The 22,286-nt window shown below is 35.9% G+C and overlaps 1 protein-coding gene across 1 annotated transcript in view; it reads left to right on the top strand.

Moving 5' to 3' along the window:
- LOC138701275 (ras-related protein Rap-1) overlaps positions 1-22,286 on the top strand; it is a 718,590-nt gene that overhangs the window by 511,830 nt on the left and 184,474 nt on the right. The window lies entirely within an intron of this gene.

Raw genomic sequence — 22,286 nt, 5'->3', positions numbered from 1 at the left:
CTTCATTATTCTAGTATATTTAAAACTTTTGAATATATATATATATATATATATATATATATATATGTTTTATTTGATTTCTTGATAGTACTATTCAAAAACTAAATCTTTTCTCTTATCCCATTTTCTTCTCATTCAATTCTAGCTATTTCACTTATTCTTTCTATTCTAATTTTTTGGCCAATAAAAGATATAGATCTATTTGGCTTTATAACTTTATATTATTATTATTATTATTATTATTATTATTATTATTATTATTATTATTATTATTCCTAAGTTTCCTTATAGCTATTTCTTTATTCATTAGTAGGAACTTTTCATTTATAAATTTCATCCGTATTTCTTTTGTACGTTGACATTAAAAAACAATATGAATGTTATCTTCTCTATGACCACAAAATGGGCACGTGCCATGAGGTTGATTGAAACATATGGCGGAGAAGTTGAAACGCCAGAATAAATTTCTACCACGCGCACGAGCACACGCACACGCTATTGTGGTGGTACTCAAATTCGACGGCTCCTTTCCAGTTTTGTTGGCTAATCAGAACAATCTCTACAGTATAGGAGACATTTCTAGATCATATTAAATCCGATAGTGCAACTCGTAAATGATGGTAACAAGCAGTCCCGAAACGTCTATGGCTACGAGCACCGATTAAAAAATTCAAGTTAACTCAATAACAAAATAACTCAATTTCAAATTTCCATATGCTGAAATAGCGAAGGACATTTTTCTGTGTTACGCACATTCATTATACATTTCATTTCCATAGGAAGGACACCCCATTTAATACACTTTGTGTTGCAGCAAAGACTGAAACTTGGTTTTAATGCCGCGCGAACCCGGCCACATATTTCACTGCTGGCTGCATATTTTTTGTCAAGTTCACGATTCTACTCTTTCCCACAGAGTGCATATGCTATCTGAACAGGAAATCTTGAATTTCCTTGAATTTCTAAAAACAAATTTTTCATATTTCCAACGGTGCATTTTCATAGTCTTTTCTGACTTCGAAACGTTTCTTTCTATTCATTGTATTAATAAAAAATCTTCTATATGCTACCTACACTGATGTCAATCAGTGCGCATATGCATTACTTCACAGAGCAAGCCGCAACAGAAAATGGATATGGCGAAGGGGTGTACAATAGTATTTACCATGGAGACAGGGAGGGCATGTGCTATTTCTTTGACATTTCTGCATTACCAAAAATTAAGGTACCCAGCATTTCGCTGTGTGCGTGAGTGCGCGAAATCACTTTACCCCGTAATTTTACTAGCACTGAGTGTAGGTTTCGTTTTATTTCTTTCAATATCCCTCTTTCCTGAGATCATCAATGTTTTTTTGTCGCCGTCCACCTTTTTATATTCTTAAAAGTTTTGCTACACAGTATATTTGGATGATTTCACGTACCGTTTAGCACGATCGCTTTCAAAATCTTGGTCATTTCACTACGTGATTTGTTCTTAATATGCAGAAGAATGTTAAATCTCTCCTTATCTTCATTACTTTCTATTTAGCTCAATTTAAAAAGCATTAGATATAAACTACCTAAGTGAAAAACTCATTTGGAAGAATGCTAAAAATAAAAGAACTCACTCTCACGGTGCAACGCGAGGCTCTTTCTTCATCATTTAGCATTGCGAAGCAAGAGACCACGACTATGTAATACACATAACCATAACATAATGTAACTGACAATTCTTTCTGCACGCCATTTTCATTAAGTGTGCGCGTATGTTTTGCTGTTCTTTTTTATATTTGATATCTATTTATACTAAATTAATTGAAGACCTCCCTCGAATAAGGATATAACCAACAAATCTATAATACACGTAGTCGGCCTGGTTGGCGGAGTTGATATAGCGCTGGCCTTCTGTGCCCGAGGTTGTGGGTTCGATCCCGGGCCAGGTCGATGGCATTTAAGTGTGCTTAAATCCGACAGGTTCATGTCAGTAGATTTATTGGCATGTAAAAGAACTCCTGCGGGACAAAATTCGGCACACCGGCGAAGCTGATATAACCTTGGCAGTTGCGAACGTCGTTAAATAAAACATAACTTTTTTTATAATACACGTTTCAGGAGAAAAGAAAATAATTTCAGGAGCATATTTCGTTAGGCCTATATTTACTAACAAAACCATTTGACTAATCAAGGATACACGTTTATTCAGCTATTGAATGCATCCATTTATTGTTATAAATAAATGTTTCAAAATTACTCTTTCTATTAAAGTCACATATTTCCTTAGTTTGATTTTATACCCTTTATCGAGAGAGATCTTTAATTGTATAAGGCATAAAAAATCAGGATCACTCGTATGAGCAAAGCTCGTGTTCGGATGTAGAATTCCATATTTTCTTAACGTTTGCCCTAATACATTGAGGTCTAAGCTGTACATAAGAGGTAGCTGTACTGTTCAATTGGATATCCTTGGCAATTTACCAATGAAGAATAGCACACTTCTACAACATTTTCAGATGCTCGAATATGTGTTACACTGTCTGTGTAATGGAAAAGAAATGGAAGCCAAACCACAAGTCACTGATAAGTTAGAAATATGAGTTCTACAAAATTGATAAAATGTTTAAAGAACCAGTCTATAAAGATGGCATGTATCAATTAGTCCCCTAGTGAAACACTTCAGAAGATATAAATTATAAGCATAGGACAACCTGTTGAGGCTACTTTCAAACACAATGTTTCTTCACCGTGGCTACGTGCGGTACTAGAGTCCACGGCAATTCGGAAGGCGGGTTGTCTGCTAGCGTTTGCGTCGAGAGAGACAGATAGAGAGAGCAAGGCAGAGTACAACATTGCCACATCGTACTTCATGCACGTGCAATACAAATAGCGCAGGAGAGAATTTAAATGATCAAAAGACAATAATGACCTTAGCCGCTGATTACTGTAAGCATGACACCAAACAAACCCTCTTTCCTTCACTAACAATATTCTTTGCACGTTTCTCAATCCCACAACACATGCTTCTGCAGTCGTTTCTTGCACGTTGGCAACGTTGCTGCCAGTATCAAGATGGCCGGCAGCGTTCTGCTCGTTAACGTTTTTATAATAATTATACACCTTCAACACTATTTTCCGCGCCTGCTTGTGTAATACTTGTGTTTTTACAGTCTCTTCTTTCATTTATTTACCTTACATACACATACTAAATGTTAGTTTTACTTATTCAATGTATTGAAACACTCGCACGTGAACAAACGAACTCAGGAGGTGCTTGTTATAGACTGATTCTGATTGGTTCTCCTGTTCAAGCTTGTGACGTCACATGCCATACAGGCTACGGCGCATCTAGTGGCCACCCGCCTTCCGAATTGCCGTCTAGTTCTAGTATATGTCGCAATAAGCACGATTCCAGATGTCACAGTTGATCAGTGCACTTGAAGAAGCGATATCAAATGGATTGAGGAAATCTTTATTTTGTACGATGCATGCTCTTCAATTGAAGATACGCGGATTCGATCACAGCAGTAAGGATACAAAGATTTTATGGTGGAAAAAATCTTAAGCGTGATTTATATTGGATGATACAATAAAGCTGCGAATGTAAAAGATTCCTTTGTGCACGAACAAAGACAAAATTCTTATGTTCTGGCTGTCAATGCATTTTCCTCAGCTTTTACTATCAATAATATAAGTTATATCGGTAAAACTTTAGAATCGGATAAGACTTTGTGCCATTGTTGCCCGAACGCGATAACGTGCTTACAAAGCTTAGAAGAAAAATTTAAAAGCTTCAATTAGGTTTATGAGTTGTATGCCAACCAAGCCTTCACTCCTCTCAATTTTCTTCCTTCTGGCTTTGACAACTTTCACCTTACACATTACAAACCCTCTTAAATATTGTGTGTGTACTTACCAGCGAGGCAGGTAGGATCCGAATAAGCGATTACTGCTCCTACTTGGAGAAGTTGAAGAAATGGAATGAAATCCTTCCCATGAATAGGTCTGCTCAGGCGACGTCACAGTCGAGGTAGAATGGTAGAAGGAAATGCCAAGCTGCAAAATAAAATGAAATCTAACTTAAGAAAACCAGTCCAAATATCATGTAAACAACTAAAGGTGAATATTACTTATGTCCCAGACACTATAGGAACTTGATAAAATACATTAAAAATGCCTTGAATTTATAGTATTGATTAACAGAAATTGATGTGATCACTGGGAGAGCTGTAAGCCCACCCGACCCACCCTAAATACGTACCCTTTTATATACGAAAATCGTCGTGCGTGAATGATGAATACGGCCATATTTCGTTAATGTAACAGTGGGTTTCAGTGTCGCCAACATAGTAATAATACTACACACCTAATCAAACCTAACCTAATCTAACCTCTCTCATCATAACTACACACCTAATTTAACCTAACCTGTCACATAATACACACCTAACCTAACCTGTCGTATAATACTACACACCTCACATTTAGTATAATTTCATTTGCTTGTATTGCCGATCATGCTGCTGGTGTCGGTAGCCATCTAGTGGAAGTGGAAGTGAAGAAAATATGGCGACTTTCATAACAGTTACATTTAATTCGTTCAGTCTATGTCTTGTGATAGGCCTATATTAAATGTGTTAATGTAGTAACACATTTAATATAGGCCTATCACAAGACATATATATATTTTTTTTCAAGGAGGTGGGATATGATGATAGAGAGTGGACTAATCTTGCTCAGAATAGGGACCGATGGCGGGCTTATGAGAGGGCGGCAATGAACCTCCGGGTTCCTTAAAATCAATATATATATAAATGAATAAATAAATAAATAATAAATATATAAATAAATTATTAAATAAACAAATAAAATATGTATGGTATATATATAGATAGTACAATAAGAATTGAAATGTATTTTAGTTCAAAATTGATTTATAGCGCCACCTTATGAAAACTCACTTTCTATCTACCTTATATATCTATCAAAATACGTACATGCAAGTCACACCAAAATCCTGAATAAACCAAACCTAACTTGTCACTGAACGTCGATCTTAGGAAATATTGCTTATTTCACAGTTTCACAATTTCCACAAGCGAGCGGGTGTGGGTTCGATTCCCGCTTGGGCTGATTACCTGGTTGAATTTTTTCCGACGTTTTTCCCAACAGTAAGGCGAATATCTGGTAATCTATGGTGAATCCTCGGCCTCACCTCGTCAAACACTATCTCGCTATCACAAATCCCATCGACGCTGAATGACAGAGTATTTGAGCGGCATTAAATAACGAACTAAATATATTCCACAAACATATTTAGTGTATAATACGCCATGTCTTAACAGAACAGATCGAAATCCAACAGCCCTTTGAAAATTTCAAAACCGTCCATTCTCAACCGTCGCATAAATTATGCGCTTTGGATCCTGCCTCGTGCATGATCGTTAACTGAAATACTAAATGATATGATCTGATTTCACGAAATATAATCAATCTATCATCTATACGAACGCCAATATCACACATTACGAAAAAAACACTGTTGCAGTAATTGATGGCGTCAATGTTATGACATCATCCATTTTCCAATCTAGCCAACACAAATTCTCAAACAGGTGTCCTATAGTCAAATAGATTAAAAATCTTCGGGAGAGTGCAATTACTCTAGTAAATACGATGATGATGATGATGATGATGCATTTAACGAGATTACATAAGGCAATTATATTCATACGTGTACACAAAATAACAATCACATTTCATTTAAACTGAAAAGAAATTGGTGAATTAAATACAAGGAACAAAGTTTGGCTTTCCTATAGCACGCGACGCTGAAATTTCTAACTTGCATTTTTAAGTTCTACGGTGCGGGAATCTGTGGCAGGTTAGGTTAGCTTAGGCTTTTCCTATGTTTTGCATATACGAATCTGTGACAAGTTAGGTTAAGTTAGTTTAGGCTTTTAATATGCCTTGCATATACTAAGTGAAGTGAAAAGTGCATTCAGCGTTCATTGTGAAGTTCTTTATCTCTTTATTTGATGTATTAAATAGTCACTTTTAGGTTATCTACACCGATCAATTCTTTTCCATTTTCACCTATTTTCTAATATGTTTTCAAATAAACTGGCGTTCTGTATGGATTCTTCACATTCCAAACTACCTTCCCTCTGAAAATTATGCCATTCTTTCACTTTTTTCGTCAAACAGACCTTCAGTGTCGTGTGTTATAGAAAACCCCATAGTTTAATACAAGGTTTTGATTAACTCAGCTGAAGGAAATAAGAAAGAACGTAAGTACAGAACAAATATTTTCTGCTACTTTTCAATGAAAAAAAAAAAAACTAATAAAATAAATTGACTATAGCAACGTACTGGAAACAAAAGAAGAAAGTAAATGGCATACCCAATATATATTTTTTCCGTTTGAAAATACGAGTTTTGAAAGTTTGTTCTTAATAATGCAATCTTAAAAAATAAATAAATGTACTGTTAACATACCACATTCACTTTTCTTCATCGCTAAATAAACAATCCGTCTCGAAGTTTGTAGAATACAGCTCTCTAGCAGCCAAAGTCAAATTGCGACTTATATAGTCTGCTAACATTTAGTCCAACAAAAGACTCCTTTCTTCCACTAAATACATAGGCTAGTAAAATCACTTTTTGTATGCCACCTCATTGTTTGTTATTCCCAACACTACACGCTGTAACACGTTTCTGCTAATGAATTGCTAAAAATTATTACACGTCTTGATGTAAACAAATGCACTAATTACAGTTAACCCGGAGTGATGGACCGAAGCTCAGTACTCACTTATCAGATGCTTGTAAGTAACGAGTTTCACTAAAATAAAGTTTAAACTCTTTCAGTGTTTTCGTAAAAGAATAAACAACGAAACTTCACCATTTTTTTTTTGTCGTATCCCCCTGAACAGCAATATGTCTGTGAGGTGACAAGTGATCAAACCAAGTCCCTTCCCGTAAAGAGGAAACAAGCACACAGACCTCCGCTTGTGAGTTAGAATTGAGACAAACTGTGTATAACAGCATTGTATAGGGTCAGTGTAGCCACACGTATAATACAAATTCGCATAAAGTTAACTGAACTTCTTTATATAAGTTGGCAGAAAAAAACTTTACAGAAATTACTTTAACTAATATCGATGACTGATGTAAGCTAAATATTTCCTCATACATAGTACATCAGCCATGGCGAAAATGTAATCTTGCGCCGAGCCACTGTGTAACCTGCAACGTGCATAGCACCTATGGAGGGAGGCGGACACCCGAAGGGGAAGTGAAGCAACTGTCTGACTTATTAACGGATTTTCATTTTCCTTACGTCAAGCACTTAAATATAATTTTATACTAATGCTTAGTACGTGTAACGAAGAAAGAAATGAATAAGAAAACATAGGACACATTATCACAACCTAAAATTGACTGTCTTCAGAATGTCTCTGCGACAGAGTTTCAAAATCAGGAATTATGTCACTTACTGCCAGTTGTAGTTGATCACGAAGGTACTTGTCTGTCAGTCGTGATCTAAATTTGGTTTTTATTATTTTCATTGTTGAAAATAATTTTTCACAAACGTAAGTTGTAGCGAACATGGCTTCAACAGGGCAAGTGAAAGAACGAAGCTTCAAATATTTATTTTTTGGCAAAGATTTGAAAAGTTCAAAATTTGTCAAGTCCTTACATCTGGCTTTCATTTAACATCACGTTGTATAACTGTGAGTTATTCGTACATCTGCTGAAAAAGGATCGACGTATAGAGATAATATTAATAATAATAATAATAATAATAATAATAATAATAATAATAATAATAATATATAATAGTAGTAATAGTTTTATTATTATTATTATTATTACTATTATTATTATTATTATTATTATTATTATTATTAACACTTAACCTTTTAATATTTCTTCAGTAACATGTAGTATAATGCCGTTTTCCTCGTAATACTTGTGAACAAATCATACATTTAATATTCTCATCATATTGGCAGAAAAAAAATGCGTCCTCCCATCCTACTTGAAACTTCTGTTTTTGTAGAGGTACATGGTTTCGAGAGAGACATTGCGACGATACGCCACTCGCAGGATAGAGACAAATACGGAGTTTGACTCCAGTGAGTGAGAGGGTGGAGGTTGGAGGGCGTAGAAAGCGAGAGAAATGCACAGCTGTCATTGCGAGTCACAATGTGCTCGTGAGTCACATTTTCGCCACGGCTGCAGTACATAGTTGAATTTTATGAGATTGAAAGTTATCTCCCTAAGAGAGGCCTTTCTCCATGTATGTCGTTTATGCACCTACTTATTAGAAATCTTCGATGTTTTCTACTGTGCACACTATGTATACCACGGCGTATTACCGGTTTAATTCATTTCTTTCTATATATCAGATAGGCCTACATTCTCTCTGTATCGTTGGTAAGTGAAAATAATTACTTTGAAGAAGCAATAATAATAATAATAATAATAATAATAATAATAATAATAATAATAATAATAATAATAATAATAATAATAATTGCCATTAAATAATTAAAGTTACAATAGGCTTCGTTAAAAAGAAACATTACAAATTAAAAATTAAGTATAAATTAAAAGACAAGATCATTCACCTCCATATTAAATAACTGGTCAATAGTGTAAAACGCCTTATCAATTACCCACTTTAAGAGAACTTTTTAAAATGGGGAAGAGAAATACTTTTGGCATTAACAGGTAAGGCGTTAAAAATTGTTTTCCCATACGGTAGTCTCTGTTGTTATGTTTGTGAAAATAAAGAAATTACAATATATACCTATAGAACTGTCCCTTTGGAGATTCAGCCCCTCTTTTCCATTTTGCTTATTCGAGAGATTTCTATAAAAGTTTTACTGTCTGTAAACCTCTGGATATTCTGAGTTTATAAATTAAATATGATAGTTGGCAACGCCGTTAATGAATCCTTCGCTGCCTGAAACACTACATGCTCTCCAGCCATCAATGCATATTATTTTTCCCGGAGAAATTAAATTCTGATTATGGATAATAATGGTTATTCACGATAAAAAAATATTTAATTTTCTTCACTGTTTATAGGAATGGATAACTGATTCAAATTTATTTCTACCCTGCTACTAGTTTCACTTAATATATGCCCTAAGAGTGTACGGTAAATCGAACTTATCGTAATCACTTCATAGATATCACTTAAATTATTTAAATTGTTTCTGTATATTACGTTCGATGGCATTACACGATATTTACATTTGCAGCCGCACCATTTCATATTATTGGTCTGCATTGGCACATGCAGAATTGACTTAAGTGCAGACTTCTCCAAAGGAATTACAGAAATTTTAGAGTGTGTTGGCAGTTCTTTTAGTGGGGAATTTCAGAACAACTAGAGAATTTTTCAGAGTCCTAAGAGTTTGGCAAACTCTTTTTGGAATGATTATTGAACTTCGATACAAAAAAGTTACAATTACATCCATTCTGTTATTCAAATTTCAATAAACAACTCAAATAATAAATATAATACGTGTAACCTCTCTTAACCGAATCATAAAGTGTATCTTGACCTGAAATAAACATGAAAAATATCCAGAAATGTTTAACTTTATTTCTTAGTCTGCTTCCCCTCTTATCCCGCTTACACATCACTGCGGATAGGAGAGGAAGATTAGTTGCGGACTTCTTTAGTCATGGAATCGGCATGACGAAGAGCCACCTCTGGGACATTACAGGAAAATTACAAGACAACAAACACTCAGTCATGTGGACGGAAGACAATCTAGCCTATTCCACTGTCTATGCTGGGAATCGAACCACGGACCTCTTGTTTAGGAAGCGTTTGCGCTTTTCACACAACCATAACGGCGAACATAAGGAAATACTAAGAAGGAGTAACTCAGGCTATCGTAAAAGAATGTACTGCAGAAGAATATTAAATACTTTTAATAGTAAATGCGATAATATTTTGGAAAGACAGAGATGGGCATTTCCTTTCTCGATATACAGGGATATCATTTTATTTTACCAACATTTTTAACATTAACCTGCCTATACTCGGAAACACTGTTGCCCCCTTCCATTACAGGAGTTTGATGTTACTAGTGCAATGTGTAAACAAATCATTTTACTAGCTATAGGAGGAGAGAAAAGTAGTGTATCCATTTATGTTGTAGGGAAATACGATATTACGATTTTCAGTTTGATGATCACTTTTACGGAATTTATCAAAATACAGTAGAGTAGTAACATTTTTTTTTCAAAAACTCAACTTTTCAGGCGGCTATGTTCGTTATGTAATGTATACTTTATTTAGCATATTAATTATTGGTGTTAACATACAATATAGAGAGTGCATTTAAATTGAGGGGGTCAAAAGTAAAGGGCTGTAAGTGCACTTAAATTACTTTTTAGAAAATGGGGTTTACATATTTAAGCTTTCGTAAAACCGGTGAAATTTTTACTTAAATTTTAATGTGTGATGCGATTAAAATATCCCTTTGCCACTAAAATTTTAGATACTTTTGCTTACACTGGATGCATTTAACTCATGTTATTACAAATGTCACTAGCATTCCTTTGCTTCTAGCCACCTCAATTCAAAATAAGCTAATCTGAATTTTTAAACAAGTTGCTGAAAATGGTTGCCGTTCATTACAATGCAAGCTTCAATTCTTTACGCATATTATTAAAAACATTTTGAAGCATATTCTCTGAAATTGAATTTATCGTATCATGAATATAATTTTTTAGTACGATATTATTAATATAGGTTCTTTCCTCTATAGAAAACGCAACCATATTTATGAAACACACTATACACTGCAGTGTTTACTTCACTGCTTGAAGACTTCGAATGAAACAGCGGCCGTAAGTTTGTGTGTCTGACGGGAGCAAGGACATTAGTGAAGGGGTGGGAGTGAAGTACATTCAGAAATGCAGGTACAATAAAAATGCAAGTAAAAATAAAATGATGTCCCTGTATGAACTGTATCCTTTTTACTAACCCTTAACTAACACAGGTGCTTTCCCTTAAGTTGCTGGTTAGCAGCTGAATGGTAGAAGACTAGATGCGCCGGTACGAGTTCTAGCTGTGTGTAGTTATCAGTGGCGTACTAAGTATTTGAAAATGTGCGCGCACCATTATTTCAATAGTGAATGGGAGGAGAAATATTTTTTGTGTTAAGTGAAGGGAAGGCACAATGCTTAATATGCATGAAGAAGACAGAACTGCAGGGGGATGACTGAAAGAATCGTCAAAAATAAAGTCAGACAACAGATGAGCATAACAGCTGAAAAGTGCAAATACAAATTTGGTATTCGTTTAGTATACCGACCTATGAACCGGTTGGCGCTAGTCCACCGCCTGCCGCCCTTTCTGCTTCCTGATTCCCCTCCATGTAGGACGCGCCCATGCGTGTTGTGGAATTCTGCGATTGTTGTGAGTGCAGTTTCTTGTAAGTTACCGCATAGAATGACTCGCTTCTGATTATAGAAAAAAAATTATATTTGTGTAAAGACAAATTATACAGGGCTTTTATTTCAAAACTTCCCTGTCTAAATAACCAATCATTTAAATTGAATTCAATTTAAACAAAAAAAAAAAACACGTCAATTTAGATATTGAGGGTGAAGTCTAAAACCAGGCTTAATTGAATTTTAATTTCACTCCCACCCGCCCGTATTTTTGTTATTATCAATTGATTGTAGGATGAAAACACAGCTTATTTTGTGCAATTTCTTAAATTTAATCAATAAGGATGATTTATGTTCTCTCTTGAAGGATATACACCATTTTAAAGTAATTTAATACACAAACACAACTATTACATGAAAACTCAATAAATTTTTGTAGCTTTATTCTCTTCAGCTCTAATCAACAATAACAAAAATACAGGTTGCTAGGCGACGATATAAAACAAAAGATGCAAAAACAAATGAGTGAGGTGTATAAACAATTGAATGCTCTTTCATATATAAGTATAAAAATATAGGCATGCCGTTTGAAATTTCGAAGTGAAGGGGCTGGGGGGGTGGGGGTAAAATGTAAAAGGTAATTAAGCCTGGTTTCAAACTTCCCCCTCAATATCTAAATTGACGTATTTTTTGTTTAAATTGAATTCAATTTAAATGATTAGTTATTTAGACTGGAAAATTTTTAAATGAAAGCCCTGTGTGTACTTATGAACCGGCTCTTCTAGTCTGTACAGGGATCATTGCGAAATTTCTGAATACTCGACCGCCAACGAGGCAAGCAATATGCCTACATAAATTAGTGACTAAATTTGAGAAAATGAGGTCGGTGTTAAACAATTCTCGTAAGTAATTTTTATCTGAGAACTACTGAAAAGAGAGGATGTGTCAATTTAATCCACATACAATCAAGGAACTGAAAGATAACATTGAGTTACATATTACAAGAATTTCAGCGAAAGTACTGAGGAGAGTGAACGAAAATATATTTACGCGATATTTCGCTTATGTGGGACAATAGGGTCGATATGTTCAGCGTCTATTGTAAGGTAATAGCGTTGTAATTTAATTGCGCTGTTACAGAACTAATTCTGGCGACCGCAAACGTAATCCCCGCCGGGTACCTACACGCCGGTACATCGGTAAATCAAACCGATAACAATTCTATAGATGAGGAAGAAAGACTACCCTGAACGTATACAGTGACAAACTCAGAGTAACTGAGCTACGGCTAAACCGTGAATAAATGGACTATCAAGTAACGAAATAAAAAGCATCGCGTAATTCAATGTAAAATGAAAACAAAATGTTTTATTAAGGTTTATTCCAGCTAACAAATTTGCACGCAAAATGCCATCGCTTTCATCTTCATAGCTGAAACTACACAAACATTCCCTGCATGCTGAAAATTTTAGTCCGCAGACCACATCCTCCGTTTGCAGCCTTTTGATATTGCATGTGGACTGAATACCTATTGGAAATCATGTGACAATAGCCAGCTGTTTGAAAACAAATTCCTCTTTTGTGAATAAATAACTTAATAAAAATATTTATTTATATGCTAACACTTAATATCAGGGAACAAATAATGAAATCTAATAATTTTAAGGAATTTATGTCACATCCAGGGTCAGAGTTTGGTTAACAATAGCCTATGTAATATTTATGATCAATTGCAACGCTTTTCCAAGCACTCATAATTGAATAATAATAATAATAATAATAATAATAATAATAATAATAATAATAATAATTGCCTATTTCCAAATGGTTGAACTTCTTACAATATCTGCACCCTCTCTTTTTAATTGTGTCTGTGTGACGTCTTTCGCTTTGTTTAAATTGTATAATTTATTTTGAGTACCGGTATGTTCATTTATAGTAATCTGGTGATCTCTTAGCATTTTATTTTCTCATTACGAAGTGTAAAGGAAAGTATTTCGATTCTAAACAAAATCAACATTTTCACAAAAATATACTTCCAAAATACAGAGAAAGTGGTTCTAGGCATCTGTCTGTCTGTCTTCTTGTGTACAGCGATTTGTCTCAAATTGTTAGAGAAAAACCACTGGGGACCATTGGTCCCCAAAGTGGGGATCGCGACTCCTTGGAGAGTCGTGTAAAGAGCTGAGGGGGTCGCAAGATGATTTACAAAATAAAACAAAAAAGGTTTCCATTCATTCATTCATTCATTCATTCTGCCCAAGGACAGGTCTTTCACTGCAAACGCAGCATTGTCCAATCTTTCCTATTTTCTGCTTTTCTCTTTGTCTCCTCATATGATTAATATATCTTAATGTTGTCTATAGATTTCAAGAAAGCATTCGACTCTGTTGAGCATGTCCCAATTTTGACGGCACTACAAAACCAAGGCGTAGAAGAAAAATACATCAGGATACTCGCCAAAATATACTCAAATATGAAAGCTAAAATCGAACTGGAGAGAGAAGGCAACAACTTTCGGCTAACGAGAGAAGTCAGACAAGGAGACCCCATATCGCCCAGCTTGTTTATTAGCCTGCTAGAAGACATCTTTCGGAAAATGAGGATGGACTGGGGAATCCAGATAGATGGGCAGAAACTCCGAGACTTAAGGTTCGCAGACGACATCATCCTGTTTGCAACTTCCGCGGATGAATTAAGTCGAGGCATACAAGAATTAGCCCAGCAGAGTAAGAAAGCTGGACTGGAACTAAATCTCCAGAAAACAAAACTAATGACCAACAGCAACTAGGAAATTATTCAAATAAACAACAGAGAACTAGAATACGTCACCGAATACACTTACCTAGGACAAATAGTGACATTCAACAACGCTTCCCGCAAAGAAGTCCAGAGACGCATTTCGGCAGCATGGTCAAAATTCTGGAGTCTGAGATTTATCCTCACAAGCCAAGAATACAGTATAAGAATGAAAAAATATATACTGGACAGCTGCATCCTTCCTCTCATACTATATGGAGCCCAAACCTGGGCTCTAACAGACAGAGAAAGAAAAATGTTAGGAACATGCCAAAGAAAGTTGGAGAGAAAGATTCTTGGCGTCAGCCTCCATGCCAGAATCCGCAACGAAGACCTGAGGAAGATGACAGGCATCAAAGACGTAGCGACATCAGCCACCTACATCAAATGGAAGTAGGCGGGCCACGTCATGAGGATGGACCACAACAGATGGGCGTACAAAACAATAGCCTGGGACCCAAGAACCGGACAAAAGAGCGCAGGCAGACAGAAAAAAAGATCGGCGGACGATCTGAAACTTCACTTTGGATCCAACTGGACGAAAACAGCCAAGGACCGCCGAGAGTGGAGACTACTGATAGATGCAGCATCAAAAGAGTGAGGATCTTTCCCGAACTGGCTACGCGGGAATTCCAGAATAGCCACCTTGCTAGCCAAGAGGCCCTTGCCCTACAAGGATTCTACGGGCTAATTCTAATTCTAATTCTAATGTCGTCTATCATCTGATATTTTCTTCTGCTTCGAACTCTTCTCCCATCCACCATTCTTTCCAGTGCATCCTTCGGCAGGCAGTTTCATCTCAGCCAGTGACCCAATCAATTTCTTTTTCTTTTCCTGATCAGTTTCAGCATCATTCTCTCTTCACCCACTCTTTCCAACACAACTTCATTTCTTATTCCGTCTCTCCACTTCATACGCTCCATTCTTCTCCATATCCACATTTCAAATGCTTCTATTCGCTTCTCTTCACTTCGTCATAATGTTCATATTTCTGCCCTATACAATGCCACACTCCATATAAAACATTTCACTAGTGTCTTCCTTAGTTATTTTTCCAGAGGTCTGCAGAAGATGCTCCTTAAAAACGTTTTATTAACATATATTTATATTGTATATAGAAACATAAAAATAAACGTTCAGCATAAAAGTAAAAAAAAAAATGTTTCAGTACTTACAAAATAGAAAATGAATTAATGTGTTAAATGTGCTTGTTTTTCAGAAATTAGCTTCTTAAAGCTTGACTATGTAATCAATATACACAGTGACGTCATTTTCAAGTTCAAGAAGATTTTCCGCTTTCGTTTTTGATGGCAATCATAGACGAGAAACTTATTTCGAGTAAATACGAAGTTGCAAATGTTATAAAAAAAACTTAGGAGCTTCGTTTATAAACTCAAGGTATTCTTTTGCTCCAAAATTGGCCTATGCTCTGATAAAAATGATTTAGTTTCAACATTCCATCAGTAGACACAGACACGGAATTAAAATTTAGAGAGAGTCTTGATGGGAGTCCACCTGAATGTAGGCAACAATTTCGCACGACTGTCCACAAGTAGCATATGCACAGAAGCTCTTGTTTACTGCACATGCGCAGTGTGTTGTAAGCGAAACATACAAAAAGGGAGCTCCAAATTTTATTTCCTGTCTGTACATATTTCAAATGAATTTTCCTTCATATACTTTTTTTAATTTCAAAGAGTTGAAGCAGCTCTCAAAAAATGAATTCAGTATCCATCTGTGACTGTCGTAATTGTCCCTGAGTTTCTTCCGGAAAATAGGCCCACTCAAAATGTTGTTTCAAATCGTTAATTCGTTCGTTCCCACTGATTTAGAATAAAATTATAGTTGTTCGCAATTTTATTGGAATTAGTATTTTTCGAATGGAGGTCAAGAACCTGTGCAGTAGTGGGGGTCGGAAACCGAAGTCTCGCCCAAAAGTGGGTCGCGCCTTCAGACAGTCTGGGAACCACTGGGCTAGACTAAAAGAATCAAGTTATTAGCATGCTTATGGGTTCTTAAGCAACTAGCATCAAGTTATCTATGTACACTCAAACCATTACGCCAGTATAAAGAATTCAAACACAGAAAATGAGTGACTGACGGATATGTAATCGAGTAAACAAGCGGTGAATGATGTGTACTAATAAAGAACAGAAAAGTACTATAGTGTTACTAAAGTGTTACTATAGACTACAAAATGGTAGCACATCTTTACATATTTGCTATGAACTTATTTGCAACGTAGGCTTATGCAATATATGTTATAGAAGATAGGTCAATAGTTTAAGAACTTACTTTATCTAGTTTCTCAGTTGTGAACAGACAAGTTTTCCCCACTAAATCGGGTAAGAGCAGTCCCACGACAACATTTGCTATTGATCTTCTGGGGCCGTCTTTGGTTTCATCTGTTGGTAATCATATTGGATTATTGGCCACAGTGTCTCTTACATAAACAAGTACTTTTTCATAGGCATCTTTTAAATACACCTTCCGTATTGTCGTTTCACTTGGCAAACTCCTTTTTATATATATTTCCATGAAACTTTTAAAAAGTGGAATTTGTAATTTATTTAACGGGATATCAGCCCATAACATCATGTGACATAAGTCTGCAAAAAATTCGGATTGTGTGCTTGGATGGGCCTATGAGGTAGAGGGCATTATTCCCTCCCGTTATTTTGAACCCATCAACTGAATCTGTTGATATATTTTACCACTACAATAATTCTGTTCAATATTAAATTGTTTGTTCCCTCTTATTTCTGAATTACACAGTTTGCATTCTATCATATCGCCGTTAATAGAGAAATAAATAGGACTGAATCCCTCAACAAATTGCCGTATTGTTTCATATTTTGATTTGTAGTTCTGCTTACACATTCGAACTTTTTCCACTATCACTAGAGCAGGCTTGCGGAAGTGGGCACCAATTGTGGCGTACGTGATAAGGCGGAATACGTCACTCATCCCTTCCTTCCACACCCGCGTAATTGAGCGTGTTCCAAATCTCAGCGCTGAGCAATCTGATAGCATCACGGTGTTCCGAATTTCAACGATGACGTCACTGATGCTCCATCGGTGTCGAACCGGTTCCATCAGTTTGCAGAGGTAGTGGCAGTCTCCATCAGCCGCCATTAGTGAATCTGATTGGTTCTTGAACAGGGCGGGAATTAGTATACGAATGACATCGTCCACTGTTTTGTCATGGCGTTGTGTTCTGCTGTATTGTTTGTAATGAGCACAACGTAAAAAAAACTATGTTAATGGCTTATGCACAAATATGTCAACGACCAGATATTTCTACTGGTTCAAGAACTAAATTGTTTATGCTCTCTTTTCTTTGAACGAAATGACAGTATGGAAATTTCGAAAAATCTTGCTAGTGTAGCATACACAACAACTTTTAGAGCCGCCATGATGGCCATTGAACATTCCATCAGTTTTGTTCCTATTTCGCTGCAGCGTGACGTCATTGATGTCCACCGGTCCAGTGAGATTCGGATACGCTCATTGACTTGGTAGGGGAGGGGATTTGTATTAAGTGTCTGTGTTATGTGATTGCGTGCGGGTCACAGAGACGTCATTTAACACCGGTGGGCTGTGGACGGAGAACCAACGCTTTCCCCATTTTATCACCCATGTCTCGCCAATTCTGCATCTCTGCACTAGAATATGAGACACGGAATAACCTTCACTTGTGGACAGCAGCACAATGCTTGGTTGAAAACGCCAACACACTGTGCAAGGGGAGAGGTTGTTTGTAACTTGCGACGTCGCTGAAAATCGGACAGTGACAATTGAACATTGTTAAGAAATTGTAAATTTAAAATTGGCAGATGAAGAAAACAACATTCAGGTATCATAACAATTAATTACTGGGATTCACATTACGTAAATATCTCACACGCCATGTTCAACCTTTCCAAGTGCTTATATTATATGTGAAAGTGAATGACATCAAGCAATTAGTGAACTTTACCCATTAAGAGACGCACCTTATGGCTCACCTTCTACTTGTCATAATAACAGACCTGTATCATAGTGCAACCAAGTAATTACTTGATATTTAAAAAACTGGTTTATTCCATTTGACATAGTCACCACAGAAAGCATTTACTTATTCACAATGTTTAACAGTCAACTATGTATACTATATTAATAAGGGAAAATGTTTTTAATGAACTGTTTTTAAGTTTTTACTTAGTATTTTAGGTTACAAATCATTTTAACTGATAATGGGTATATAGCTATAAGCTTTTATGCATACATATAATGATTATGTAAACATTACGTGCATACATTTTGGCAATGTTAACATGCATTATCTTTTCTAACATCCGAAGATGGCACACCCAAGTGCCGAAAACGTTCATGTAATAAATTAATAAATTATAATACTTTATATAATACAGATAAGCATTGACGGCCTAATCAAATTTTATTATAGTGTAACTTGCTTATCGGGAAAACCCGCAACAAAATGAAATTACGTTTTTTTTTTATATACAAGATTTTGAGTAATATAATGATATTGTTACCGTAAGAGCCAATGTTCTGCAAATGCTTATTATACTGGGTGAACAGTATAGAGCAGAACAGGTTTCACGGCCGGCCGGCTATGCGCGCGGAGGTCGTGGACTCAAGGCCGCACGAGGCCGTGAAACCTGTTCTGCTCTAAACTGTTCACCCAGTATATCAGTTTCATCTTTTGTGTTGTGTTCGTTTTATTGTTCCACAGATCTCCTGAAATTATATTATATTTATTACATTGTAGTCACACTTAAATTAAATGTCTCAGCTCAAGTTAAGCATTTTGTTTCAGTTATGATTTTTAGTCCATTAGTATCTTTAATTAATTCAAATTTTTTCAATGTCACGACATTTATTATTTTCTGGAGATAATATAAATTACTTCCAAATCCTTCAAATACATTTGATACGGAATAGGACTCGAAGACTAACACTGCAGCCTCTGGTGGACTTATTGTGCCTAATGACTTTTTTAAAAACTAATATTAGCAGTTTTTCTGGTGTCATGTCTGATCTGATGACTTACGTCTTAAGATTTCGGTAGAATTCCACTAGAGTGCTCTTTCATTCTCCCGAAAGCTAACTACGCTTCCTCAGACTGATGCCATCTGTACGTGAGTCACAATACTACATTATGCCGCACCATTTCGGGTTAATGTATTCAAATTATGATAATTAATATTGAAATGAAGACGGACGGTAGAATAGTAGAGGAAAACGGGAGAACCTCGAAGAAAATCCTTAGGAAACTTGGCTTCATTCATTACAAATAAGCTATGACTTCTTCACTGTCGGGATTCTGACCCTAGTCTGCAGTCATCGTAAGTCAGTGCACTACCAACTCAGATAATAAGACATAATCAGATACAATTTATGATATCCTTACTGTAAACATTAAGGTGTGAGCTAATAAGCCTGCTTTATCTTCATTTGCCCTTTCCATCTTGTCTAGTTTTCATATTAATATTTATCTTTGTGCAAATGCCGAAATTTGTGTTTTACAGTATCATAATATCCATCCTTTACACTAATATGATAGCAAAATGAAAACAGCCGGAAACTTGAGCATCAATAATCCCCCAGTAATGTAATAGACAGGACTTTGGATAGCGAAATACGTAATGTAGCAATGACAAAGGAAGCTTTTAACAGCAAAAGGAGAATCTTCTGCGGACTCGGAAAAAGAACTAAGGGAGAGACTAATGAAGTGCTTTATGTGGAGTATGGCATTGTATGGTGGTAGAAATGTGAAGAGAAGCGACTGGAAGCATTTGAAATGTGGATATGAAGAAGAATGGAGCGTGTGAAATTTACAGATAGAATAAGAAATGAATCTGTGTTGGAAAGAATGGGTGAAGAAAGAATGATGCTGAAACCGATCAGGAAGAGAAAAGAAAATTAGTTCGGTCACTTACTTACAAATGGCTTTTAAGGAACCCGAAGGTTCTTTGCCGCCCTCACGTCAGCCCACCATCGATCCCTATCCTGTGCAAGATTAATCCAGTCTCTATCATCATATCCCACATCCCTAAAATCTATTTTATTATTATCCTCCCATCTACGTCTCGGCCTCCCGAAAGGTCTTTTTCTCTCCGGTCTCCCAACTAACATTCAATATGCATTTCTGGATTCGCCCATACGCGCTAAATGCCCTGCCCATCTCAAACGTCTGGATTTAATGTTTCCAATTATGTCAGGTGAATAATACAATGAGTGCAGTTCTGTGTTGTGTAACTTTCTCCATTCTCGTGTCACTTCATCCCTCTTAGCCCCAAATATTTTCCTAAGAACCTTGTTCTCAAAGACCCTTAAACTCTGTTCCTCTCTCAAAATGAGAGTGCAAGTTTCACAACCATACAGAACAACCGGTAATATAACTGTTTTAGAAATTGTAACGTTCAGTTTTTTTGACCGCAGAGTAGATGAAAAAAGCTTCTCAACCGAATAATAACAGACATTTCCCATATTTATTCTGCGTTTAATTTCCTCCCCATAGTCATTTGTATTTGTTACTGTTGCTCCAAAATATTTTAATTTTTCCACTTCTTCCTACTGAAGGATGCACCGGAAAGAATGATGAATGGCAGAAGATTTCGGGGCAGAAAAAATATCAAATGATAAATGACATTAAGATAGCCTATATGGATAATATGTGGAGAGGAAGGCAGAAAATACGAAATATTGGAGAATGCTGGGTTTGCAGTGAAAGAGCTGCTCTTGGGCAGAAAACTATGAATGAATAAATACTTACTGCAAAGGAGAACCTGGATTCGGCACTGATGTCTTGGCTCAGGTAGAAGACTTGACAAGAGAGATTCTCTTTCTATTCCACTTATTCCACTATCTGTATACAGTTTGGAATAAAGTGTCTACGTAAATCTTTATGGCTATCACACCGAAAATTCCATCGCCGTTGTTTTTGTTACATCACATTAAATAAAACTTTATACGACATGGAAATTGCATCCGTATTTTCATGTATTCTCCCGTCCTACACCCCCGCTACCCTAAAGAAATGAGGCCCTTGTCTAAGCGACAAGTAATGCAGAAAGCTTGTCGTATCTTGCAGCCGAGCATGATGCAAGATTCAATGATGTGGTCCTCTTTCAGACGTAACCCCATCTCATGTACACAGTCGCCGGGAATTGAAAAACGGATCTGATACATCATACATAACGGAATTTATTTTCAACAACCTCCAGGCTATAACGACATTGTCATATGAAGATGCAAAGTAAAGAATTGGGTTCTCTCACGGAATAAGGGATTTACATAGTTGTGTAACAAACGTTTTCGTTTTAGACTCATAATATTTTTTCGGGACTCCTACGTTAAAAACTCGGCACATCTAATGCGAATTTGTGATTCGTAGAGACGATGTTTTTCAGACTATTTGAAATTTCCCAGTCATAATTTCACCATTTTTCATTAATTAATATCACTATTTTGTTGTGCTCAAAAATCCAACTATAGTGTGAATCAGGTAAGAACAGTTCCTAAACAGCAAATATTGCCGTCTTGTCAGTATTGCCAACTGTTACCAGATATCAAACGATCCTACGTACTTAATGACTTATTTACTTATCGTACTTTACTTTTATGTTGTAAGGTTATTCTAAATAATAATTAGTAACATATTTTCGTAGACAAACTATACGAGAAAGGGATCAACATGTTTTCTATTTTGTCTGGCAATATGAAATTCATTGGTTTGACTAAACAATTGATTCAAGAGACCCAACCTAAAAATATATTTTGTTTGATCACATGCAATTATTAGTACTAACTCCGAAAACTTACCTGACTATAGTCTTGAATTATAACCACAACCCAACACATAAAATAACTATTATGTATTAATACTGATATTAATTAATTATTAGTATGTTCAAATTTTACTAGCTCCCAATAACCGGCTCAGAAATCTAGTACAATTTCAATTTCATGGAACTCCAGTGCCGATGACATTTGTATCAGCTGTCAACATACCAGCTACAAAATCACTACTATTTGTAGTATCTGTCAATATTGAAATTCGAAACGAGGTTGGCAAAAGA

Source organism: Periplaneta americana, chromosome 1 (assembly GCF_040183065.1).
Source record: "Periplaneta americana isolate PAMFEO1 chromosome 1, P.americana_PAMFEO1_priV1, whole genome shotgun sequence".
Taxonomy (NCBI): Eukaryota; Metazoa; Arthropoda; class Insecta; order Blattodea; family Blattidae; genus Periplaneta; species Periplaneta americana.
Note: the sequence above shows the minus strand (reverse complement) of the source record. Positions and strands in the feature narration are given on the sequence as shown.